The 27,366-nt window shown below is 40.9% G+C and overlaps 1 protein-coding gene across 4 annotated transcripts in view; it reads right to left on the reverse strand.

Moving 5' to 3' along the window:
• Positions 1–27,366, reverse strand: part of PRDM1 (PR/SET domain 1) — a 112,142-nt gene that overhangs the window by 39,423 nt on the left and 45,353 nt on the right. For 3 of the 4 annotated variants that reach the window (XM_018917899.3, XM_050972316.1, XM_050972317.1), the window contains one exon: positions 23,303–23,375. The exons of the other annotated variant lie outside the window; for it this stretch is intronic. The gene's annotated coding sequence lies outside the window, so the exon portion shown is untranslated. The remainder of the gene's footprint in view (positions 1–23,302; positions 23,376–27,366) is intronic. 4 annotated transcript variants of the gene reach the window in all.

Raw genomic sequence — 27,366 nt, forward strand, 5'->3', positions numbered from 1 at the left:
CTGAATAATTTACATAAAAATAAATTTGACTTTTGTAGAGTTGATGGGATTTTGCAAATCACCACATCGAAGACATCTAAACAAAGTCCATCTGCATGTTTATAAACATGTACAAGTGTTTAAGGGACGCAATATGTTAAAAAAAAGTCAACAATAATGGTTAGTCTATGCTTCCAATTATATTCTTTCTTCAATTAGTCTTGAAGAAACTAACACCTCTATTAATCATTTCAATTAACTCCACGCACCACATGACATCCGCACCAGCAGCCCATATGTTGCGTTCCAATCACCCAAATATTAAAGCCTTTTTAATTGATTGATCTAAAGAACATTCAACAGGCTCAAGGTGGCAGCCAGCCAGGAAATCCCAAAAGAAGATGACAAAAAGGTGGGGGTGCTAAACCAGCTTCCCAATTTGTTTTTCCTCTTCCTCCAGGGTTCACTAAGTTAATCCAATCACAGCCCATAAAGCCCCTTTTTAATAAAATAAATAAATAGATAAGAGAACACACATGTTGGCTTTCCCCCAGAGAAGCCCCCTCCGCTAAAGCTGGAGAGCCATCCTGTTAAGAAAGTGCCGCATAGGAGGGTGCATTTTTTATCCAGCAGAAATATTTAGCTTGGCCGCCCGCCAGGGAATGCTGAAAGAATAGACTGAATTAGGGGATTTACCTTCCACGTGTTTGGCACGCGTCATTAGAGGCTCTGAAGAGCTTGACTCTTTCGCTCTCTCACTCTCTGTTTTTACTCCCCCCGACCAGAGCTTTGATGCAGAGAATAAAGTATGAGCTATAAGAGTGGCTGATGTGTTGCAGTTCCAAATGTTGGCACGGTGGCTTTTGTGCTGTCAAAGAAAAACGGTGCCCAGTTTCTGAAGGTTTGCATTTTTTTTTAAATTCCATCCAGGTAGGGGGTGATACATTTTAAAAGCATTTACTTTACTTTAAAAAAAGAAAGAAAAAAAGAGCATGCTATTTTTCTTTCTCTCTTTTCCTAACAACAACAACAACAACAACGACAAAAAGTTTCTGAAGTTTTCTGCAGACAGATTTAAGCTGGGAGAAAGTGGCTTAAAAGTAAATTCCATAAGTGAAACTCCAACCACAGAGCATTTTAGGAACTTGTTTGAAAGGTTAGTTTTGTAATAATAACCCATTAATTGCTCTGTCATTTGACTTTTATATGCTGTCTTGTGGACTTAGGTTATTTTAAAAAACACTTTACCTAAGTACTTTGGTCTATCAAAAACCTATTAAAATCTATAACCAGAACATGTTAGTAGAGGTGGTTGGTCTATACCTCAAGTAACTTGAGCACCTTCTCAGAATTTCTGATTTGTGAAAGGAAATGCTATGTCTTAAATTAGCCTCTGCCACCTTAACTTAGGGCAAGGAAAAGAAAAAAGAAAAGAAAAAAACCTCACAGTTTCCAGATTAATAAAAGCATGGGGGTCCTTAAACCAACAGTAAATGCATATGTTTGTGTCTGACACATGTGCCAACCCTGTTTACAGGGCAGAGTCTTGCAGATGGACTCCCAGTGCCATTCACCGAACTGGTGTGAGCACTGGAAGAGCCCTGCTACAGCTGCCTCTGCAGCTCATCACAGTATCAGATAAATACAGACCCTATTCACTTACAGTTTTTATTGCTATCAATTAAAGCAAATCGGTTTAGAAGCTGCTTGCTGACATGCTTACTCAAAGCAAGACTCAAGCAGAGTTTCTGAACTACAGTACTGGCTGTATCTTTATCCCATTTTCACTTGCAAAAAAATCTGGGGCTGACTTCAGCTAATTCATGCCACCAGATGACAGATCACATGTGAATTTTCATCTCTCTTTCGGTAAAACTAGTTCATTGGGCCTCACACATCAGGAGATCCTGTGGGCTGCAGAAAAGCAACTTAAGGGATGGATACTAGCCCTCAAATGAAAATACAGGATATTAATTCCAACATCAGTAAGGGTGCTGAGGACCATCTCCTTGCTGAACCTAAAACACCTCAGCTGTAGGGACCTCCTCTTAGCTTAAAGGCTGACCTATAGTTTATCACTTCTTAAGTAAATCATTCATAATTCATAGCCAGGTTGAAAACCACACAAATAATGAGCTCTCAGTTTTACTCAGCGGAAAGTGAGAACTGGAGTTTTCCACCTAAACCCGTAAAGGCTGACAAGTTCAGACATGGTTTTGTGAGCTCCTTCCTGGACCCCACGTTTTTAATTCAATTTAAAGAAAGCTAGGCAGCCACTTCCCCCCTGTCTTTGAAGTAAAGATGTTAACATCCGTGCTAATAATACAAACTACCCCTTCTTTTATCAAAGGCTTCAGCAATTGCAAAGGCTTTCTTTTCATCACAAAGAAAAACTGCAAAGTAAAGCTGACTGGTTCTGCTACTAACAGGGCAGGTTTGGCTCTGTACTGCACAGATGCCAGCCAGTGCCCAAAGCACTGCTTTGTAAATTCATAGAATTGTTTCAGTTACAAAAGACCCTTAAGATCATACAGACCTTAAAGGTCATTCCAACCATGCGTCCAGCAAGTCCACTGCTAAGCTATGTTTCTAAGTGCCCCAGCCACATGGCTTTTAAATACCTCCTCTGAGGATGGTCACTCCACCACTTCTCTGGGCAGCCTGTTTCACTGCTTGACAAGCCTTTCAGTGAAGAATTTTTCCTAATATATCAAATCAGAACTGCTCTTTATGCCAGAGGCTGTTTCCTCTTGTAATAGAGAACAAGAATTCTTCACTGAGCCTCCTTTTCTACTGGCTAAACCCCTCCAGCTCCCTCAGCTGCTCCTCATAAGACTTTTGCTCCAGATCCTTCATCAGGTTTGCTGCCTTTCTCGGACCCACTCTGGCACCTCCATGTATTTCTTGTAGTGAGGGGCCCAGAGCTGGACATAGTGTTTGAGATTCAGCCTCACCAGTGCTTAGTACAGGGACCTGGTCACTGGCCAGGTCCTGCTGACCACACTGTTGCTGATCCAGGCTGGGATGCTGCTGGATTTCTTGGCCACCTGGTCACAGGCTGGCTCATGTTGAACCACTGTTGACTGGCAACCTCAAGTCCTTTTCTGCTGGGCAGCTTCCCAGACACTTTTCCTCCAGCCTGTAGTGCTGCATGAGGTTCTTGTGGAGCAGCTGCAGGAGCCGGCATTTCACCTTGTTGGACCTCAAACAATTGGCCTTGGCCCATTGATCCAGCCTATCCTGTCCAGATCTCCCTGCAGAGCCTTCCTACTCTCCAGCAGATCAGTGCTCCTGTCCAACTTGGCTATCTGTGAACTGACTGAGGGTGAACTTAAACCCCTTGTCCAGGTACTTGATGAAGACATTAAACAAATCTGGCCCCAGTACTGAACCCTAGGGAGCACCACTGGTAATCAGCTGGATGTCACCCCATTCACCACCATTCTCTGAGCCTGGCCATCCAGACAGGTTTTTACCTAGTGAGGAGTGCCCCTGTCCATAAACAGCCAGGAGATTGCTGTGGGAGACAGTATCAATGGCTTTACTGAAGTCCAGGTAAACAACATCCACAGCCTTTCCCTCATCCCTTAAGCAGGTCATCTGGTATTAAGGAGACCAGGTTAGTCAAACAGCACCTGCCATTCATAAATCCACACTGGCTGAGCCTGATCGATCCCCTGGTTGTTTTTTTATGTGTCAAGACGATCTGCTCCAAAATCTTTATGTTTCCAGTGGAGTGTGTTTGCTGCTAACTGAATCTCCAGATGACTGGCCATGCAGAATTTGAGTACTGCACACTAGTACCATTAGGAACAGCAACAGATAATTCCCCATCAGTTGTTTCCATCTTATCAGAAAACAGAGCATGTACTCTGGCCTGACAGTCCCAAATGGGAAAATTCCTCTGTGGAAAGATGTTTAATGAAAGGTGAATGAGTGAATGAGCCACTGAGAGTAGCTCAGTTGGTTAGAGCATGGCTCTAACAATGCCAAGGATATGGATTTGATTCCTCTACAGGCCATTCACTGAAGAGATGATCCTTTTGGGTCCCTTCCAATTCAGAATATTCTGTGAATTCAGATGTGTATGCTTCAGGCTCGCATTCCATGACGAAGTGCCACAGGGCAGCATGTGCTTCTCAGTAAGGGAAGGCTTCCCTGTAAGGTAAGGCAGGCAGTTTTCCCCACACCGCTGGCACAGAGCTGCCTTCCTGTAAAACACCCACTGACACAAAAGGTGCATTTCTGCACCATGTATGATCATGTATGATCCCAGGGACATGCGGATTTCCATGACTATGACTGGAAAATGCCTGCCTGCTTTACCCCTTTAGTGGATACAGTGAGGCCAAATGTATTTTAGTATTATGACTGATATTTTGCGATTTATATCAAATAACAGAGAACACTGGCCTGACAATATCAGTTCCATGGAGAATTGCTTGATGTATTTGTCACCATTAAAACAAACTTGTGTTTAAACACAGTCTGCTTATCATATTTACAGAATAAAAATATGACCTTTAAAGTGAAATAAAAGAGCTCCTTTTTCCTCCCCACATCTCCTCCCTCTGTGCTTTTAATTAAAACCATGAACCAACACATGTATCCGTCCTTCCTTCTGTAATAGCTTGGGATTCCACTCTCAAATATTATACAGATAAAACGAACATTTATGTGTTAGCGATTCGCAGTGCAGTAAATTCTCCTTTCCAAACCTGCCGTCTTCATTAAAATCTTATTTGCTTTGTAATCTCCTTTGATCGCTAAAGTTATAAGAAGCCCCCTCCTCTTCTTTTGATACTATCAGTGTAGCTTTTGACCAGAGAGCGTGATGAATTAAATGTATGACAGATATGACAGGTGAGGAGTGCTTGGAGAGGGCTTAAACAGCAGGGATAAGACAAAGCCCCCATTTAAGAACAAAACCCCTACCCGATGGCTAGCCCGTTAATGACCAACCACTCTATTTGTCCTGGTGGATGAGGAGCAAGCTGATACTACAGACAAAGCTTTGTTAGCCATGGGGCTGTTCTTCAATCAGGCCACACAACCAACTAATTGAAATGCCCAGTTTTTCCCCCTCAGGATTTGATATACAAGCCAGGGGGTTTGTAGGTATACTCTTTTCTTTTTCTTTTTTTCCCCTTGTAATGTATTAATTCAGCCACCACAAGTTTACAGCTGGGCTAAGTGGAATTACACCATATAAACCTAAAAATCTATCTGCAGGGATCCAGCTAAGCCCTGGAGAGAGACAAGTCCAGCAATACAAATCCAAGGAAATTTGGAAGTCAATCCATTAGGATTACCAAGCCCTTGATTTTGGAAGTCACAGGCTCAAAATATGGAAGTGATGAACTCTATCTTCCTTCATTTTAGCCTCTTTTCAGAGGACTTATTGACCCCATTTTTTTTTCTGTTAAAACACATTGATAAATGTGAACAGAATTGTATTGGGTTTCCAGTCTATTTTAAATGAAAGAAGACATGAAAATATCTGGCTTCCTGAACTTGTGGGTAACATATCCTTTAAAATTTCATACATATTTTCTACATATTTAAAACTGCCACAAGCAACGTTGTAACTCTTCTCGTCAGCTAAAGGCCCCTGTCCCCCACTTTAAGGTTCATGTTAACTTCCAATGTGGAGTTAAACTAAACATGGAGCTTCAGGCCCCAGTAAAAAAGTGGAGTTTCAGGCACGGGTAACTGTAAACCACTGGCTGCTTCCCAGAGGTGAAGAAATCTCTGTGCCCCCTGCAGACCAGGATTATATTCTCAATGGGCAGTCTCTCATTTTAGCCCACCAATATGTGGTTAGCAGAAGGCCAGGAGTTTCCAGGGCTAGGTGTCAATGCAATATTCACTGTTAAACCCAAATGGTAAACAAAAATTAGATTACAGGGATGTAGAAATTATTTGGATATAATAGAAAGCAGTACTTGAAGCAAGAATTTTCACTTTCAGAAGAAATTAATTTTTTATCTCTTTGCTCCTTCCTGTCCTGCCCTCACAGTGTGCTGCAGCTGAATCATTCGTGCTGGTATCAGGAAACCTGGGTTCTGTTCTTAGCTTTTCCACAGGCCTAGTATGTGGCTTCTGGCAAACCTCAGACCCTTTCTGTGCCTCAGTTTCCCTATATAAAAATGTAAATATTCCTACCTATTTCAGAAAAAGTGTGGTCTAGTGGTTTAAACCATCGAATCAAGATGTCTGAATTTTCAAACTGAATATGGTATCAATTTCTGTGGTCTTTGAAGTAACTACCCTTACTGACCCAAGGGGTCAACTTCCCCTGGGAAATGCTGAATGGCCAAAAAGCAGGTTTCCCAGTAGGACATATGTGCTGCTTTCTGGGGAAGTGGTGTTTCTGTCTGGTAAGAGCTCAGCCTTTACCTCACAGTGAGACCACTTAAGTGGAATGTGACAGAAAAGATGGTCCAAGCTACAGCCAGCAAAGCTTCTGGGAGCTGCTCTCACTAGAAGGCCATGGTGACCTTCTCTCTGAGTGCTTGTCTGCAGACCACCCAGCAGAGCTGGCCTGACTCTGGCTCAGCCATTACACTCCTCATTCAGCATGTGGGGGCGTGAGGCCAAAGTTCCAAAACTTCACCATGCAGGACAAAAGGCTGAAATGACAGCTTTCCCCTTCCCCAGGGAACACTCTGGAACTTTCTGGCCATTTTGCAGCAAACCACTGTGTCTCTCACGCTCTCTCGTCCTCCACTTCTCCTCCATGAAATCTCCCCCAAAGTTTTGAGCCCATTCAACTCAGAATAAGTAGCAGTTTGAAAACTTTTGGAGGGCAGAAAAAGCACTTCCTGTCTGGCTCTGTCTCATGGTTCTCTGACTCATGGGACACTTGCAAAGGTTAATTAAATAATATTTAGATATTCATGATACATAGAGCCCCAGACAAATGGTGTTAAGATTATGATGCATAAAACTGTCATTAAAAGAGAACAACCTTATAGAAATAAAGAGAATATTGTTAACCTCACAGAAATACACATTTTTTCACTATGGACTCCAATAAAGATGGGCAAAGTTGTTACCAGGATTGTCACTAACCTTGTACTGAAAAAACCTGGACTGATTTTTAGGAAAAGAGCATAGGGATTCAGATCAGTAAGTATAAGGGAAGGGGGGGTGCAGGAACAAAAAAACCCATTTATCTGGTGTATTTTGGTTTTGAATGTGCAGATCTGAACGGAAGCTGCATTTTTTTTCAGACAACTTTCCAATCTCCCTATTAGATATAATGTTATAGTCTTATTACACATGTTGCCTACTAGATGTGCTCTGACTTTTATAGATGTCAACTCCATTTCTTAATTCAAGACATTTGTCTCTTGTGATCTCTGCGCCTCTGGGTTAGAGTTCCAGCCAAAGAGGTGAGCCAGCTTTGTATTTGCAAAGCAGCCATAAAATCCTCTGGTGCTACATCCCTGAAAACTGCTGCTGCCCGGCAAAAAGGCCTGGATTTTGTCTGTCTGCAGCTCAGCACCCAGAAAGGACATTTTGCAGAAGGGCTCAGAGGACATTCAGGAAAACTGCTTTCAGGACCTTATCTGAAGGACAATACTTAACTTTCACCACCTGGGCCTGGCCCCTGAAAGGAAACAGTCACACTCAATTATTGTCTTTTTCTAGACAATTACTATTTAATAAAACCTCCAGCTGATATTAACTGGTGGAAAAAAGGCTATTTTTAGTCAGGACAGTGATTCTCCCTCACTCCTTTCATCTATGAGTAATGTATTTCCTTTTGCTCTCAGTACCACAAACCAGTCGACACCAGATGCTCAGTATTAGGTAAAATTAAAAATGTGGGCATCATACCCTTTGAAAGATGCTTTGAACTCAAATTAATATACCTAAACCCACTATTTAAATTAAAGATATCCTGTCTCTCTGCTGTGTAGTTTTCCCTTTTATCAGAAGGGGAATTTTAGTCCATTTAAAGGTTTTTTGGTTCAGCTCCACAGACCACGCTTTGACTTAACAACACATTGTAATTTCCTTTTAGCCACAAGAATAAAAGAAATGTATAGAAGCAACACCATAATCTTGTCAAGCACTCTCTTTCGTTTCCCTGAACAAGCCTGTTTGAGAAAATGTGAAGCCCAAGATTTTTAAGATGTTATCTGGAAGATGTTTAGATCATGGAACACTTTTATTGAAAACAGACGTATGTATTTTTATGCATCTACTGATGTACCCACACACATAAAATATATGCCTACTAAATTCTTTTATGGACAAGAACAGAACAGTCTGAAACCTAAAAAGGTTTTTCAGACTTCAGTCCTCTTGCCTCAGCGTTTTACCTTTTCCAGACTTTTGCCCCGAATCTGCACGGATGCGTGAGAAAGCTCCACCAGGGAAGTAACAACCACGGAGCGCCTGCACCCAGACTCACCTGGAGCAGGGCTCTGTAACTGCTGTCACAAGTAAAGGTGAGGGAGCAATGTAAAATACATTGATTTCTCATGTATCTCTATGCACATATGTAAAATGGGCTCCCACATGACTCGTGCCATTTATTTGCATCTTTGATCTTATTCAGAACACAATTATTTAAATTCGACTGCTCTGCTTCTAGAGCTACAGGACTTGGGCAGTTTGCTGAACATACTTGGACTTTACATTTCCTAAGCAAACACCACCCACATTCATGTTCAGTCCATCCCCTCCTGATGCCGCCCTTGATGTCCTCATTGACAACATTCCAGCTACAGGCAGAGGTGTAAGAGCTCCGTTTTCCCTTTGGCACTGAACCATGGAGCTGTGGGTGCCCCAGTTTAGGTTCCATGGGACCAGGAGCCACATCCTGTCACACACAGCAAGCCTGGGAGGCACCCACACGTGCTCTGGGGCATCCAAGTGAACATGGGATGCTGTTCCCTCTGCAGACCCCAAGGTCTCTCTTGGTCCTTGGCAGCTCTGCCAAGGTGCTGGTGAGGCACTGGAGGGCAGCTGGGCCCTGGGCACAGCACAGCACAGCACAGGGAGGGGGACCTGCCAGGAGAAAACCCAACCACCAGGCTGTAGAGAGTGGTGCTGCTGAACCTGCTGTACTGGACAAGTGGAGAGGTAATAGTTGGCAGTGCTCATGATGCCATGAAAACTACCTCAGGACAAGGCAAAAGAGCAAGTTAAGCATCTGCAAGCTCTCTCAGTGCTGGTTAGGCAGTCATAGTAAGAAAGTTTATCCCCAAGAGCTTTCTCCTCACTGAGGGTGTTGAGTTAACTGGAGGTGACCTCTCACTGACCCACAGGCAGCATCTGCAAGTGGTGTGCGGCAGTGGCAGCCAGGAAGCACTTCTCCCAAACAGCGCCTTTCAAAATACCACTGCGAAAGGCAACAGCTGAGGTGAGCCAGGAGTCAGCCACTCAGCCCTGTCCAGCATGGAGGACTCCCTGCAATCTCCCTTCACCCTCCTGAGATTTCATCCATCTTCATTCGCTTTTTCTTGTGGCCATTTCCTCTGGCTTTTCAAACTTGGGACACTGGTAGCTATTATTCATTCTCTTGTTTCTTACCAGCCATGCAGCTAAGAGCTGCAACTTTCCATCAATAATTACCACATCAGTTGTTAATTAGGAATTCTTTTAATCACTGCATTTTTTTCTCAGGTAGTTCTTGAGCAAAAGCAGGGTTTACTGCATTATTACAGTTAAGAAATCTAAGAGAGAAATATCTCAATGCAATTACTAAGTGCTATTCTGGGTAACCACAAAATAACTTGCTAATGAAAACTCTGCGTAGGGATGAAAATATAACTGAGGTATAAAGAAAGTAACTGTCTAAACCATTTGAATTTAAGCAAGTATGAGCAAACCTCTCCATTGTGTACCCTTTTTGTCTATAAAAAGGGTGAAGACACGAAGCAGCAGGACTGACGCTTCCACGACAAACAATGGTGCAAACACCAAGAGATTTTCCAATTTCCAGCTATAACAAACCATTTAGCTCTGGGTAATTCCAATAATTTTAGTCATCAACTTGCAAAACAGCCTAGCTTGTATTCAGCTGACATGAATTTGAGTAATCTTGTTGCCATGTCTAGTTAAGAGAAGACAGATAATAATATATTTTGGTCTCACAGTAAGGAGGGGGAAAGCTACCTCTTCTCTTCCTCTCCACTTCTTAGTGGTTCAGGAAGAAAGGGGAGAAATGGAGCTGTATTGAGGGGAGAGGATTAGCATGGGAGAAAAGGCGAGCAGGAGTCCTGGTAGCAGATTTGGGCATAGGATCATGTTCACCATTCTAAGAACAGCCCCCAAAACACTAATACCTCAACTTTCCTCCCAAATATGAGAAGGCAGGCTCTCTTGCATTAGTGGATAACAATGGTGAGGAATGCACACAAATGTGCAGCTGGTGACAAGAACCTCTCAGCTCAATGGAAAAGACAGAAGGAGTCTGGGATTTTGTGTAAGAGGAAGAGATCTAATGACTTCCCCAAGGTTTAACTGAAAGCAGACAGCAGGGATGGGAGCTGTACCCACAAGTCCTGAATCACAGCCCTTTGTCTCAATCACAAGACCCTCCTTCCCCTTGGATGTTTTGCACTATTTAGGGTAATCAAGAAAAAGATTGCCCTGCCCTTCTAAACCAGGAAGAAGGGCAATGGGATCCAAAGGAATGACAAACCTTGCTATTGCTCCAGAGGCAGAGTGTTGTTTCCTATGCTGGTCATCTGTGTGGAATCAAGATCAATTTCTATTGCATTAGGTTAGAAAATGCAGAGCCTTTCTTAGAAAAGATGCAAGAGAGCACGACTAACCATGCAGCGTGCTCTGTTGCAAAGCCTGAAGAGCCAGCTCCAAGCCCTACTGGCTGTGGAAAACTGCAGTGTCCTGAGGGCTATCAGGGCATCGAGAGAGCAACACAGATACAGTAACAGCCAAGTTAATAAGCTTTACATCTCAGAAGGACACACAAATTCGGGTTCAGGGACATCCACATTTTCCAAGGCTATCGCAATCACTGCTCATACTCCTGGAGGCTGCTGAACCTTGTTTCATTATGCAAGCATGATCTTTCTTGCTTTCTGGTTTGCCAAGGTTGGGAAAGGATGTGCTCAGAGTGTCATGAAGTAAACAGCAAGGATCTATTTTTTGAGATTTTTCAGCTAAGGATTTTTCTGAAGGACAAAACTCTCTCAAGCAAATTCAGACAAGAAGTTCTTTAGTCTAAAAGAGGGGTTTTTCCATCACAGCAGTGAGGAAAAAAAATGCCAGTAAGATGGGTCTCCTACCTTAGTAGAACAATTTTTTAAATGAAATTGCCTTTTTTATCAGAAGACTGTGCTGAGTGGCTGAGAAAGACCTAGACTCATCTTTTCTATCAAGTCTTCTAAAGTATTTCTAAGAAATATCACAGTGGTCTAGACATTCAGATACTTCCAGAAGAGTGAATTAGTAAAGCATTATGCAGATTTTATTTTTTTTTTAACGTATGCAGACCATACATAATAAGTTTTCCATCTTTGGAAAAAATTCTAGCTGACTGAGCAGTATACATGCATGTGCATGCCCATGAACTCACACTATTTTCAGTATCAAGACCATCTTCAAGCAATTTCTCACTCTTATAACACATTTATCTTATGTAAAACAGATGCATGTCTTTGGGGTAGGCTTTTGTCTTTTAGTCTTAAATTTTGAATACCCCTTTTAATTAAAACGGGAAATACAAATTTCCTCATTTAGTTCCAAGCCTGAAGCCCACTAGCATAAGCAACCATCTGCAAATTCAGCTGGAACCCTTTCAGCATCCCACAATAAGTCTGCTGCTTAAATTAAGGATCTTTGGACATGTATAGACCAATGCAGCTCCACTGAGCTGTGCCCTTGTACACCAGCTGCAGCAAAGCTGGACTAGGAGTGCTGTATTCATCTCAGTCCTGAAACTCTATCTCCAATTGGAGTTAAACAGTTACATTATCACTATTTAAAAGCTGCAGAGCTGATGATAATGCCACTCTTGCCTTTTAAAGGCTCTGGTCTATTCTGTGCCTATTGGGAGGAAGAACAAAAGTGAGGAGAGCAGCAAACATTGCAACTGGAGATTTATCGAACTGCACAAGAGGCAAACTGAGGGAGGACACCTAATTATCCTTAATGCAAAATAATTCAGTCTGAACTTTCTCATCAAAATATGTATTTTTAAAAAGTCTTCCTTTTTCTTCACATACCCAAATGAAGGCGAAAGCAGTCATTTCCTTTCCCGATGATGGAAGTGATACCAACTATTATGTCAGTATTAAGTGAACTTCCTCCCATCCATTTCTGTCGAGTTAATGTCATCTGACTCAAATGCGATTATTAAAAGTGGGCAGTTCGGTTCCAACAAACTAAAGGCTTGCAAGTTTATAGGTACAATTGCTTCAGACCCCTCCTACGGCTGATCAGAGAGGGTGCCTATTGAATGGACTCAAAGAAACACATTTTCACACCTGTCAGGCCTAGATTAATATCCCCGCTAATTGCACTTTAAGAACGGCCAATTAGTTCTAGTTATAGAAGCTTTCGTGGCTAAAGGGGGAGAAGCAGCCTGTTATCACCATCAGGACTCATTGTTCCCCTGAATAGATTTGTGTCCCAAACTGCGCGTGCCTCAGCGGTTGGACTGGAAGCCCTGCTGCACGCCGCTGCAAGGACGCCTTTATCCCAGCCCCAAACCCGCTTTAATGATGATGGAGACGGCAGAGGTGACCATAAACATAAAAGGAAAATAAACTAGTACTATGCTGAAATTACAAATCCAGAAAATGTTTTCAAGCCAGAAGCGGTTTGCTGAAATTTCTTAATAATCCAAACTTATTTTCCGTCTTGGTTTTGCTCTGAAGCGACAGTACTTTGTAATAAAACACTTGCTGCTCCAGCAAGGAAAAAAAAAAAATCCAGTATTGTGGCTGAATTTGCAAAAGGCCGATAAGTGAAGCTGTGGCCTTGAAGTGGCAGCCTGAAGAGTGACACTGCAGCGCCAACACCACCGGTGGGACACTCGAAAACAAATCAGGGACCAAGGGTTAGTCCAGCCATTGGAACGTGACAGGAAGGCTAGTTAATAAACACCAGCTAACCCCTTCAATTACAGCAATAAATTGTTCAATTGGTTAAATGTCCACAGGTTCTGCCCCAAACACTTCTGTGAACTGTTTAATTAGCAAACTCTTGCATCACTGAACAATGATCCCGGTGAGCATGGGGGGCGCTGGGCTCTTGGGGAATGAAGGGCGCTGGTGCCCCAGGCAGCTCTCCTCTGCAGGGTTTGACTTTACACCACGCAACCTGCTATGCTTTAACAGCTCTGGAGATTATTCATTCAGCTACACCTTTTTTTTTTTTTTTGAAAAAAAAAGCAAAATTAATACCGTGAGGGCAAAATACAGCTTGGTTGCCATTCTTTCCACATCAGTTTTCTGCGTTTCGATAAGAAGCCCCACAAATTACAGCTTCTCGCCTGGCGCAAGATTAGATAGCCGTGCACGCGAGACGCGGTTACGCAGCACAAGAGATACAGGGTACCTGGAAACTGCATGTGGTGCAAAACAGACCTGCAGATTAAAAGCCAGCAAGCCTACTTCTTGAAAATATTTAACACACTGAATTTTGGAATTATCTCGCCAAGAGTTAAGAACATTTGAAACGTTGCAAAATGATTTATCATTAAGATTACTGCTGGCTGTGAGGAGTATTTAGAGAATATTCATGAGGCATATGCCACAAAAACATTTAACAATCATTATACAAACACAAATTTTTGGTAAAAGCTATTTTATATAAAACAAACAAACCCACCCCCCCCAACAATTTTATTCCTGAAAAAAACAACAAATTAAATTTGATCACTGAGGATCAATTCATAGTTAAAGACTCATGTAAGTTGCCTTCCCTGGACTTTTAATCAATGTGATAAACCACTGATAATACATATTGTGTTACCGACTAAAAACCACACATCAATGCAATGGAAAAGAATGTGTGGCTTTTAGGAATGTTTGTATTAATAAGATCCATTTAACGGGAATTTCATGTCTGAAAAACAACTAGCCAAAGGAGATAAGTACTATTTGTTATGTTTAGACAGTGAGGAGAAATTGCATTTCCCTGATGAAGTTTTCTTAATGAACTAAACCCAAGGTAAATTTATCACAGTTGGGAGTAAAAATACATGTAGTGTTTGCCTGTGGAAAGCTGTAATGGATTGTTCCCCGTCTCTCTAGCAAAAGCATTTCTTTGGAAAATTGCTTGAGGCAGAAATGTTCATTTAGAACAAGTTTTTTAATAACATTGAAGAAATCTACTATTTTATACTTTTGCCTGAGAGGTTGAGCCTGGATCCTCAAAGGATATCCAAAGAACAGACAGGGCAATTCCGTTTACTGAGGAAGGATGTGGTTGGACCATGCCCTATCCTCCACTTCGCAAAAATGCACAAGTCATTGGAACTAAACTCAGGATGCTGCTGGCTGAACTTGGTGGCTCCTGGGATTCCTCTCCTGAGTATTGTGTTCTCCCACTGAGCCACCCAGAGAGCCTCAGCAGTAACTCAAGCTTTCAGATTCTCCACTCTGTAGGTTCAGCGTTGTTACTGTCTCAGGTTTAAGGACATAAATGGTCTTATTTGGTTGAACATGCACATCTGGCACAGCTAAGCAAAGAGAACTCTTTAAATTTGTGTTCACAGGAAGATTTCTGTTGACTTTTAGTCACTGGGTAAATCCTGTACAGAGCAATTTGAATGCTTAATATTAAAGAGAATAGTTCTGTTAGGTCGGCATGGATTAAAAACTGTTCTATTAAAAGTTGTGTACTGACTGTTGCAGAATCCAAGGGTTTAATGTCTGTGACGCTAGAGCAGACAATGAAGAACTACTATGGTGGGGTTTTGTTTTCTTCTTTTTCTCTTTTTGTTTTTCTTTTTTTTTTTTTTCCCCTTTTAGTTGTGTAATACTAAGCGAATTAACATCTCTGAAGTCTCGGGGTCTCAGGACAGGCTTTCAGGCGACACCGATTAGCACAGCCTCGCTGAATTAAACAGACTGAAACAATTCAGGCCATTGACAATCCACGGGGGCAGGGTGGGGAGAAACTGCAAATTAGGAAAAGAATAGAGGACACAATACTAGCACTGATGTCCTGGCACACAGGCTTTTATTCTGGAGATAGTTTACAAGCAGTTCGTAACCTTTGGACTCCAGACAGACTGTAGAACCAACAAGAGGAGGTTCAAGATTTGGTCTGAACTTTCCATCCAGCCCCAGCAGTGTCAATATTTGGAGGATGCACAGGAACTCATAAAGTCTCCATAAAATGGACGTTAGTGAAACAAAACAGAAAAACCCCCCGAAACTTGTATTCATAAAGTCTTTTCAGACTTTGTCTCTTTAAGCCAAGAAGGTATTAAGGAGATAAAAATTTACAACTTTGCTGTGCTTAAAAGAGGAGTTTCCCAGCAAAAAATCGAATGCATTTTTTGTGTAACAAACCCGGAGTTCAAAAGCTGCCTCTTATTCCAGGTTCCTAATTCATTATTTGCTTCAAAAATTTTGAATTATAAGTTTAATCTTTTTGCCATTAACAGAATAACTCCTAGAAATGGTGCAAGTGTGACTTTTCTGCCGAAGAAAAAAGTGACAGGAGAATTCACATATCAAAATCACTTATGTTCCAGGCCTGTCAATATTTCATTGATCTGTCTAAAATATGTAATTCTCTCTTTCGTTCTGTATTATAAATCAATTCAGTTATCATATCAAACCATACTTTGTCAAGAGAAAATTATTTAAACAAGATAACAAATTCAGGTTTAGTACTTTGATAGTAATTTTAAAAGACTAATTAAATAAAAATAAAGGTACATATTTTATTCTGTGAATGCAAGATGCTTAGAAGAATCATTCTGTATGCCAGAGACTTTCATACCATGCTGACTAGGAAGTGGCATTTGCTATTAACTTAGTTGACAGAGCTTTTGTGCAACCGAAGTTAAATGAAGTATACTGTTAATAAATAACACAAAACTAGAATAAAAATAGTTGCCTTTTAAGTCTCTCATAATTTTGTTTCTTGTCGCATGTTTAATGCTCTGAGTCACAGCGATCTCAATTGAATTAAATGTACTTACCCGAGGCAAGGGTAACCTAAATGAAGGGGGAACTGAGTACCCAACAACACTTTAACAAAGAATTTTTATCTAGTAAAAAAAACCCCCAAACTTTAAATGCATCAAATCATAAACTTCAGTTCTGAACAAGAGGCTTCTACTGTAAGCAATAGATGCTATACAGTTAAAAATCCATCACTTTATACAAAGCTAGCTTGTGTTTAGATGTGGGTCACTTCATTCATCAAGGGAGGAAAAGTTAGTCTCAAAAAATAACCACAAAGAGATAATTTCTGATGTAATTAATGTATCTCCTACTAGTCAGGATCAAAAAAGTGAATTACCAACTTGCTCTACCCATAACTGAAAAGTGAAACCCACTGATTTTCTCTAGATTTGCTTTTAAAGCCCTCAGTGCTGAGTTCTGGATTTCTACCTGTAGGAACAAGTAATTTGTTTATTCTCAAAAAACCCCCTAGTTTTTGTATTTCAAATGCATAGAGGGGAATTTGTATTTGTCATTAAAAAAACAAAAACGAAACCCCAAACAAACCCACATTATTACAACTCATCTAGAGCTAGTGTTTTTTAAACAGTTCAGATTTAAGATAATAACCCACTTTATAAGCCAAGATGATTAATCGAGATGGTCATACAATGCTATCATTGCAAGAACTGTGCTTGGGTGAGAGGTATCTCATGAACACTAAATGTAGATTTATGCCCTTATGGAATTTCAGAAAACAAGATGGTTATCCCATATGCCTATAAAAAGTAGTTTCCACAAAGTTTTCAAAGCCCCCAGCATACAAGATCCACAGTTTTGACTCACCTTATCTATTAATTTTCTGCCTTGTACAGAAAGCTCAAAGTTTCAGCACTATCTTGCCCCTTCATTCTCCATACAGAGTATCTCCACACTGTAACCTCCTGCATAAAGCATGATCTTGCCTGCTTCTCTCCCCTTTCTCAAAGCCTTGGCACAAAGTTACGCCAGCTATCCTGAGAAGCTTCACACTGCGTCAAGCACCTGTTCGGTCCACAGTCGGTAAAAAATCAAAATAACAGCTGAGTGGAGGTCAGCCACCCTACACACTTCAGAACACACTCAGACACCCTACTAGCCTCATCCCTCCTGCTTCCAGTGGAGAACAGCAGCTCAAGTAACGCGATGCCTTCCTTCCCTTCACTGTTTGAGCAGGCAGTGAAAGCCCTCCTGCTCTCTTCTACTCCTAGTAGTGAGGCTTTCGTCTCCAACCTGAAGTAGGTTGTCTGCAGAAATAAGACAACTCATCCCACACTGATAGCGTTTGATCAAGGGACACAGGTTCAGCAGAGCCAGTTAACCATTAGCTGGCACCCATGCAGCTCATATTACACTCACAGCCCTGCTTGCTGAGCTATCCTTATATGAAGCTTAGTTGAAGAGAAGCACTTGTGTCAATCAATCTTCTCTGAGCATCACTACAGGGTAACAGCAACATAGAACATCACGATGAACACTAAGCCAGCTCCAGGCACCAATTCCATGTTTGCAGAAAGGATGGTTTTGAAATGCCTCACTTAAACCACTCAAATGTTTATTGCCAATACCAAAAACTGCTCAGAAGGAATTCACAGGCACTAAAACTCTAAATGTTTGCACATTTAACAGACATCCCTAAAACATGCAAACATTCCTGTACATTCATCCATAACCTGCTCAACCCTACAGGCTGAAAGCAGCAGCTGTCTTCCTAAAAAATAGTGGAAAGTTACCACACTTCTTCAAATATTTTTTCCTACATTCTCACAGGTTAATTATGCTAGTCAGAAAACTACTTAATGCTGCCATTAGTTTGTATCAACCTAAATCTTGACAAAAACTTCAGCTGCAACAATACTCTATCATGTCACACGAATTATTTTGTCATGCCCAAAGCACAGGATTTATTATTATGGACTTTTATTAGAAAGCCTTCTAGAAAGCACAAGCAAGAGCACCGTGCCAGGCATCATGATAACGTGTAGAAAGAAACCTCACCAGCTCAAAGAGTTTGGAAGAAGGGAAGTGGCATCACCTTCCCTTCACAGGACAAATAGAGCGTGTGTTGAGGCTTAGAAAGATAAAGCCCCTTCTCCTGCAACTCCAGACTAAGCATGGCAGCTATAATGGAACTTTTTGTGCATGCCAGGGTTCACCAGCAGCAGGACCGAAACACAAAGGAATGTCAGTCAAAAGTAATTTAGCCTGAAACAGACATAGGAACAGAATGCACACCTCTCCCAGGTCCTGCCCACAATTTTAGCAACCGCAGCTTTACCCCCTTTTTACACCTATACACCCCTCTCCTTGTGACAGTTGGTGCTACCCTGTTCCTGGTTTATATTAATTCAAGATCCAAATCTAGCACGTAGCTTTCCAATCTTCGTAGCACAAATAAGATTAATTTTTAATTTTAAGGCCCTGATTCAGCAAAACATTCAACTACATGCTTAATTCTATCCCTATTCAGTAAAGTACTTAAGTATTTGCTTAATTCTCATTTACTCTGCTGAGACTTGAACATGTGCTTAAAGATAAGCCTCTTCTTAAGTACTTTGCTGAACTAGGGCCTAAACTGTGACCTAGGAGCCAGGAAGAAAAGAAAAAAATAGATCAATAATGTCCAGTGTTATTTCCTCAAAATATTAGGTTAGTTGACTGCAAAAGACAAAGAAAAAATAAAAATCACTTTGATTCAAGTGGCACCTACAGCTCATACAGCTGTTGCATTGGAAGAGACCAATTCTATAAAATCTTACTGAAAAGATCTCTTCAAAAATTCCTTCTTGTTTCCCATTTATATCTATAAATATGCCTTATGGCAATGTGTTGAACCTATCACTCAGTCTCAGTTCCATGACTGGAACCTTGAAAAACTAAGTTTTTCAACTTAATTACCTGACATTTAGTAAAAAAATAAAATTTAGAGCAGAATCTAATTTAATAAGTATGGTTGAATAGAATTCAGTTTTACACTATCTTAAGAGAAAATTAATGGAGAAGTTGGGAAGATGCCAGGGAAGGACTCCATAGTAAAAACCACAAGTAGAAAAAATTATGGACTCCAGTACTCCACTAGAAGAATGGCCTGAGTTAGTCATCAACAGAGACCACATTTATTACATGTACACTGTGTAATACATTTTCTTGTTAAAAGGTCTTATCATGGATGGATCCTTGGGCCAGTGTGGAGATAGTACAAGACTGGGATCAAAGAAGCCCTTGGCAGGTAGGGAAAAATATATCTAAATATCTAAGCTGAGACTTAGATAGTGGAGAAGGAAAAATATGATTACAATTTTATTTTTTTTAAAAAAGGACAAATATATTGGCTAGTGTGGCTAGTGGCTTATTTCTACCTATTTGTCTGCCCTATCCTTATCACCATGAATCATTCCATATAGCATCTTCCTCCAGCTGTAAGATTCTAAACTGACCGAACATACCCTTTTTATTGCAGGCTCACTGTTCAAATTAAAGCTACCTTGCCTGTTTCAAGGATATTGGTATCAATTCAGCTGGCATGGCCAGAAAGTACTGGGAAGGTGTAAGTCAGGAAAAGCATCTGCAGATGAAACTTACGTCCTATTCCTTCCAACAATCTATCATTTCCTGGCAAAAAGTCTGGTGAAGCCCAAGTACTGAAATCAGATACATGCTTCTCAAATGTAGAAAGATGCTTTCACTGGGTGTGTGCCCATGCAAATGGAACTCAGTGCTCCAGATGAGTTCCACCCTTGGAGAAACTGACCCATTGGCATTTTGCCAACGTGAGAAAAGTCCCTCTCACAAATAAAGACTAAACACGTGTCACTGACAGGTCTTCTATTGGCAAGTCTTTTATGCCAGCTGCTGCTGCTGCTCTTCCTTCAGGAACTGCATTTCCTCTGTAGTTGGAGTCCCTGTTTTCATCTACCTTTTGATTTCCAGCTAGCAGGAATGCTATTTAATCTTTGCAATTCCTAACTTACACATATGCTTAGCCTCACGTACTGTGAATGGTTCCACTGAAGCCTGAATTATGGCACATAAAGCTAAAACATATGCCTAAGCACTTGCAGGATTGGGGCCTGAAAAAATTGAGTATTTACTAGCTATTACCCTTTTGATGGATCCCTCCCACTATAACGATGGATAAAAGTGCTTATTAAAATCTTTGAAGAGGAGAGGTACTCTGTAAGTACATGTGTGGGGTAGGGGAAGTGGAAGGACCTAGAGATACATATTGGCACTGGCTGCCCTGATGTTTGCTATAGAAACCACACATCATCACTAGCAGCTGCAGAATTAAGAGGCTTACATGGATGAGGTAGCTCCTCAGATTTTGGACAAGCACAGCCAGGTAGCAGAGAGTGCGGTTTCTCAGCTCCCACCTCAGTTCAGTGGGAGGTGGCAGCAGAAGGAAGATGCCCCATGTGGACTCATCACTCCTTGGAAGGCTCTGTTGCAGCGACACCCATGCTCAGCATTAAAATGCAGTGTCACCCCTGTCACCATGGCCTCTCTCTCCTGCCCATGGCCCACACTTGAGACAGAGGATGGCAAAGAGATGAGAAATGTCTAATCTGTATTCCCCTTGTCAGGGGGGTAGGAAAGGTCACCTAGCACAGAACCAGGTACCTGCTGTCCCCTGCTGAGCTGCTGGGGCTGTAGAGGTATAAAATATTTTCTGACAAAAAGAAACTGGATCACTTGCCTGGGGGACCCATAACATTTGTTCTGACAACAATGAAAGACAGCTTTGATCCCCACAGCAGCCACACATCTCTGATTGCAAGCAGCAAGCCCACCTCAACACACTTACAATGCTTGTACCAGTCTCCTTCCTCCCACCAGGCTGGATGTCAGGCTAATCAGTTTGATCTGACAGATTTTAATTAAATTAATTAAGATCTTTCTTAATGGTTATCATGTAGTCTTGATGTAGTCTTCTTGTTATCATGAATGGACTTGATTAGTGTTCCACAGAGGAATCCTCCCATGAAAAGGAACACTGTCAGGAAAAGCACTAATGTTTTCTCTTCTCATAATGAGAAGTTTCTTGGGTTGTTATTGGATTTTTTACACCATTAATAAAAGCACTTTATAACACTTTGCATATGATGGGTTTTGACACCCTGTTATATTAAGTTAACAACAGTCTTCTACACACAAAGACAAGATTTTCATGTCCTCCCTCAACCAATTTTGTTTCTGCCAAATCCAGCATTTCAAATATGTTGACTTAATCTGATTTAAACAGAAATATGAAAAATTGAGACACAAAACAATCCCAATCACTTCCAATCAACCTTCGCAGAGCAGCTTCTTGTACAAATATTGGAAACTCAGCATGTGTAGAAATGAGACGTTGCTAAAACTACGAGAAGCCACCTTGTTCCCTGTGTTGGCTTGTGCAAGACCATTTCTGTTCCACTAGACTTGACTGAGATTGTATTGCCATAATTTTCAAAGGGTTATGTATGCACAAACCCCCCTTTATCTGTACAGATGAAGGCATCACCTTGCTTTCCACACCACTTCTGTGATCTGCTCGTCTGGGATCTGCAAAAGCTTTGGGACTGGAAATCCCCTGGTGCTGGTAAGTGACAAATGGCCACAGTCACAGGCACAAGTGGCCACAGTCCACAAGAGACATCCCACCAGCCAGGCACAGACAAGCAGCAGGTCCTGCAGCTAGGAGTGACCTCTGCTCTGTCACAGGCAGTCAAAATGATGTGTGCTGCAGAAGCCTATTAAAAAGTGACATGGAATCTCAAGTTCACAAATAGAAAAGCTCATTGTACTCTGCTTATAATAAAGGCATTCCTTGACTACATGATAACCATTAAAATGCAGTTAATTCTTTCCACTAGTTTAAATTGAATGTACTTTGAAAAATAAACTCACCTCTAAATATTTTTTTAATTTTCCCTTGTATAGCTGGCAGAAAGTGGACTTCTCTACCCACTTTTTTTTTTTGTTTTTTTAATATCACTTTTGTCCCTACTTTGTAGGTTTAGTTTAATAGCAAATGAAGCTTCCAATGAATTGCAAAGGATTTTGAATTCAACCTGAGAGGAAGTAACAGTGATCTTGTTGTGACTGAAAGGATTTCAGAGAGTGAAAAAAACCCACTGCTTCATCCACCAACACTTCCTTTTTACCTGAAGCCAGAGTGGTCATTCAAAATACTTTATCTGGAAGGGTCAAATGACCGTGAGCCCTATGAATTTTTTTCTGACAAAGGCTGAACAGGGGAAGGCAACTCTGAGGTAGGAAGATAATGTATTTGGAATGAAAGTCGAAATAAAGGGGAAATAAAGGAGAGATATGAAAAGGACAGGAAAAGGACAGAAAAAGGAGGCAAAAAGATTGAAGGCATAAGCTAGAGAGAGAAGATTAAGACACAAGGTATTCTGAGAGACAGACTGAATGAGACAAAACAGGAGAGAAGATTTATGTCCTCCAAAGGAAGAAAAGATTCTGAAAAAGAGAAAATAGCGATGACAGGAAATTATAATATAAAATAAGAAAGAGGGAAGAAAAAAAAGAAAAGGCTATCTTAATTTTTAATCAATGACTCCTCTTTGTTTTTATTTTTAATTTTTTTTCAACATGTCTGGTCTGATATACATGTCACAAATAGAATCTTGTGTTCTGATGAGTCAACCCCTGTTTACTACAGTGTTTCAACAAACAAATGCTATTACAGCTTATCTGCTGGTTAGTCTGACTCCAGCAGACACAAGTGCATTTTCTGGTGTTATTTTAATTAGTCTCATGGCTTTCTGAAGTTCAAAATCGTTTATTCTGAGTGTGAGCCAATAACTAAAGTCTTCTCATTGTACTTAGATTAGATTCACATGTCGATGTAAAAATTCCATTCTCAAAACCATACCTGGCTGCAGCATCTGTTGCTATTTTATTCTCATGACCACACTCAGACAAGAAATAGAAATTGGCTAAAGTGTAATTCTGTCACTTGATTTCAACAGAAACATCTATTTTGAGGCATTTTAGGCTGTTTTATAAATGCTTCAAGCAAAAAAGACAGATAAACAAAGAGGCAAAGATTTGCTTTTGCCAGAAACAAACAAAAAAAGGGTTTTCTTTAATAAATTATATAAAGAAAGATAGGATGCAATAAAAAAGACATAGCCAGGAAGAAAAAAGAATTCAGTGTGACTGACCTTCAAGTTCCCTCTGCTCTTTCATTAACTGTCCACTGAAGTGATCCCTGGCCAAATACGGGCAATTCAGAGCCTGTCATAGAATTACAAGATGAATTAGGGACTGCTGCCACAAATTTACAGCTACCAAGGCCTCTGCTGATTGCTTTTTCCCAGACTTGAAAGTAATTTCACTGGAAACGCTCTTACCGTGGCCCCAAGATCAGCATCACGACAAATGAGGAACGGGAATAACACTTTTCCCTTCCAATTATCGGGTGATTTTTTTTTTCTCCCCCGTGATTTGTACGCAAATAGACATAATTTAAGCCAGTGTGACATGAAAATGCCAGCTCTAACATGGACTGTTTGCTTCCTGAAAAATTTCCCAGGAAAACCTGAGTTTTCAATTCCCTTGTGGAAAGATGACTCCTGTATTTTTTCTTTAATTTCTGACTGGCAGAGCTTGTTAAATAACTACAATTATCAGCCTGAATAACTGCTGACTCACAGCACAATCAATTGAAAAGCTAATGCAGTTGAAACTGTACACAGATGGCTCACTACAGGTGAGTAACTTCACATGCATGAGTAGTGTCACTGCACCCGGTGGCATAACTCATGTGCATAAGTATTTGCAAAACCGGGGCCTCAGACTGTAAACTCACTGAAGCAGAAACCAGATCTTATCTGCCTGTAAAGCACCTGGCAGTGCACCTATCTTTGCCACTACATAAATTAATTATCATTAGCATCTGAATTTTGTCAGCTCCAGCATGCTCCTCCAAGCTCAAACACTGAATTTCTCACCAGAGGAGTGTTGCTGCACAGTAGATGAGAGTAATATGTGCATGAATATTTAATTAGTGTGGCATTTAATGTGGAGTTATTCAAAAATTTTGATACAAGATGAACATGTGTAAGGCATCTGAAAATCTTCTAAGGTCCGAGGTTTGGGTGGGGTGAGGGAAAACTTTAAAGGTAAAAAATATACGGAATTGAAATCTTGAAATGCTTTGACCTTTAAACGGAACCTTCCTCCCCTCCTGAGGTTTAAGATAAGTTCAGCAAACAAAATTTCACCCTAGGCTTGACACATAATCTCCTAAATTACTAAAGAAATAAATAAACACTTTTTCTTTTTAAAAAAATTCAACATCATTTCAAAAGAAAGACAAACACCAATTTTTGTAACAGTTGGTGATAGTTTGTACATACAAGCTTACCTACAATGTAAAGTCTTCAGATTTTAACAGGAAATACATACTTAGAAAGAAACTGTTGTGAAATAGCACCTTGAAGATAAGGAACTCTGGACAAGATGACTTTTGGTCATCTGAAGAAAAGAATAGTCATCTTCCTTAATCATTTCAGACTGATTGCTTCAGTTTGGTAATCTCACATTTCAATAGATTTTTACTGCTGAACCTACAGAAACAGGGAGGGGGACAGGAGGGGATGTGAGAGGACAGGACTGGAAGTGCCAGTCAGTTCACTCAACCCTTCCCAAAAACTCCAAACAAACCAAAAACACCCTACACAAACCAATCTCAGTCATGAACTAATAAGTTATAAAAAAAAAAAAAAAAAACGAAAGAAATAAACTAATAAGAAAAAAAAAACCAAAAACAAACCAACTCAAAGTCAATCTACTGCTATGCAGTTTTTTTTCTCCCTGGAAAAAAAAATTGAAGGGAGAGTTTTGGTGTTTGATGGCTTCCTGTTAAGTAAATCTTATTCAAGACAGCAGCTGGCTTTGATGCATTTATGGGTATTCAGTGGCACTCTTTCTTCTCTGCTTTCTCTTTCGACTTTCTAGTCTTTGCTAGTGGGCTATTTAGATAGCTCCTTCAACAGGCACAAAGCACTCCAGCGAACAGTGAAAGCTACTGCACCTTCATCAAACCAAAAACTAAACTGAAATTGAGAAAAACAAACAAAACCAATCAAAGATTTGAAAGGATTAAGCTCTTCACTCATTTGTCTAGGTAAGACAGAAATCCCATCTTATGAACCCTGTGCCAGCAAAGACATTATAATTGTAATCACAGACTCTGATTAACTTATGTATTCCACAAAAAATATTGTCTCATTAAAATGAAAAAAAGAAAGTACATTATTTTTTATTCTAGTCTGAGACCTGCTTGGATATATATGGACACAAGAACTCTTTACTTGCTACCTTATGACATTGCTATTTAAAAGCTGATTTTCTTTTATTGTCCCCAAAATCACAAAAGATCCACAAGTCAGTTTCTGGTAGCACACCTTTCCTTGAATTCTTAGCTGGGTCCATTAAAAAAAAACCCTTGAAGAAATTTTAGCATTTTTGCAGGAGTGTGATGCCAAAGTCCTACCATGTAGAGCAGTACTCCAAGGCAAAGAAAGAATAGCGTTTTTCATGTCGATGACAAAAAGGGAAGGAATACCAAATTAAATCTGTCACAAAAAGAATTACAGAAATGAGTGTATGATTAAAATACAAACAATGACACTAAAATCAGGCCTATTCTAAATCTTTACTCTTTCCATGCTTGTTTTGTGTAATAGAAAACTGAATACACTCAAGATACCTCACGCCAGAGAGAAGAGTCTCTCCTCACACAACATACACCACTTTGCATCTAGTAACTATGTACATTTGAAAAAAAAGAGAAAAGGATTTAACTCCCAAGAGTGACAAAAAGCACAGCTGATAACTTGACTACAAAAGCACTTCCTTAAATTGTGCATCATCTTGAGGGCTTCATCCACCTCAAGAAGCCATCCTTGGTGGCAGCCACTTACACAGCTCTTTCTTCCCGTGGAAACCACTAAGTGGAAACCTCACCTTGGATATAGGTCAGGACATCAAGTGTGCTCTGCTGGTCAGTGCCTAGGGCAGGTGTGAACAAGGGCCAGCTGGTCGCTTTCACGCTGAGACCTGCGCCAACACTTCAGAGTCTTTATGAAGTGAGAAAGTAGAGCAGAAGCTCAGAGAGTACATCTTTTAAGCAGGATATTTAGGAGCCACTGCAATCCTTTTACCAGACACACAAACTCAACCTCGGCTGCTTGCTGGTTTCCCTCCCCCCCTCCATTCTAAAAATACTAACCCTTCTTCTGAACTAGTTGGAAGGGACTTGTGAAGGGGTGGAGTAAGGGAAATCAGTGCACAAGTCACCTTTCAGCCACCTATGACATCAGCCTGCTGCCCTGATTCCTTCATTAATACCTTTGAGCTGAAAACAATGGGCCTACCATTAAGCACCACACAGTTCGAGATAAGAAAGCCCTAAGCAGATAATAATCGGTGCATTTAGCTGGATTTCAAACATTCAGCTGCTTAATCATTTCTTCCTCACTGCATGCTACCCAAACACACGGGGAATGCTTTGGATGCCTTGGGCTAAGGAAGAAAGGGGTTGGGTGTGGGGAAAAGGAGGGAGAGAACGGAGCCACAGGATGGGGGCTGGGAGGGAGAGGGGGATTTCATTGGCAATCCTCTCCCTGGGAAATGAAAACATTTCTTAATTGCCATTAGGGAAATAGGTTAAATACAGGCTTGGTAAGCTGCTAAGGGCTGGATAACAGATTAGAGGGGATGGCTGTTGAAGTATTCTCATTTCCATTATATGACAGAGCAGGGAATTTTTATTTTCTTAATAGTCTTCAGGGACTGTTCCTGTCAGGCACTGGCTGTGAGACTGCTAGTTAGATTTTAACTAGTCACCTTCCAGCTGACGAAATGAGGCCCAGTTCTCTGGCCCTGAAGTGATTGCTTTCCTGTCTCATCCGAGGAAACAGAAACTGCAGGACATGCTGACGGGGAAGGTATTGTAACACCTGCTGGCTTTGCTCACACAAAATAACAATGAGTAATCACAGAATCAGAGAAACTAAAGGCATGATGCAGCATACCTGTCACAGAAGAGGAGGGGAAAAAAGCACCTCAGGATCCCCAAACACTGAACAGACTCATGAGCTGAGCTTGGGCTTACCAGCAGTCCTGAGGAACTCCTCACCTCGGAAACCTTGGGGCCCACGGTGGGAAGAGTGTGGGCAAATTTAAAATCTCAGATGCCACTGCCTGCCTGCTACGATCC

Source organism: Serinus canaria, chromosome 3 (assembly GCF_022539315.1).
Source record: "Serinus canaria isolate serCan28SL12 chromosome 3, serCan2020, whole genome shotgun sequence".
Classification (NCBI taxonomy): Eukaryota; Metazoa; Chordata; class Aves; order Passeriformes; family Fringillidae; genus Serinus; species Serinus canaria.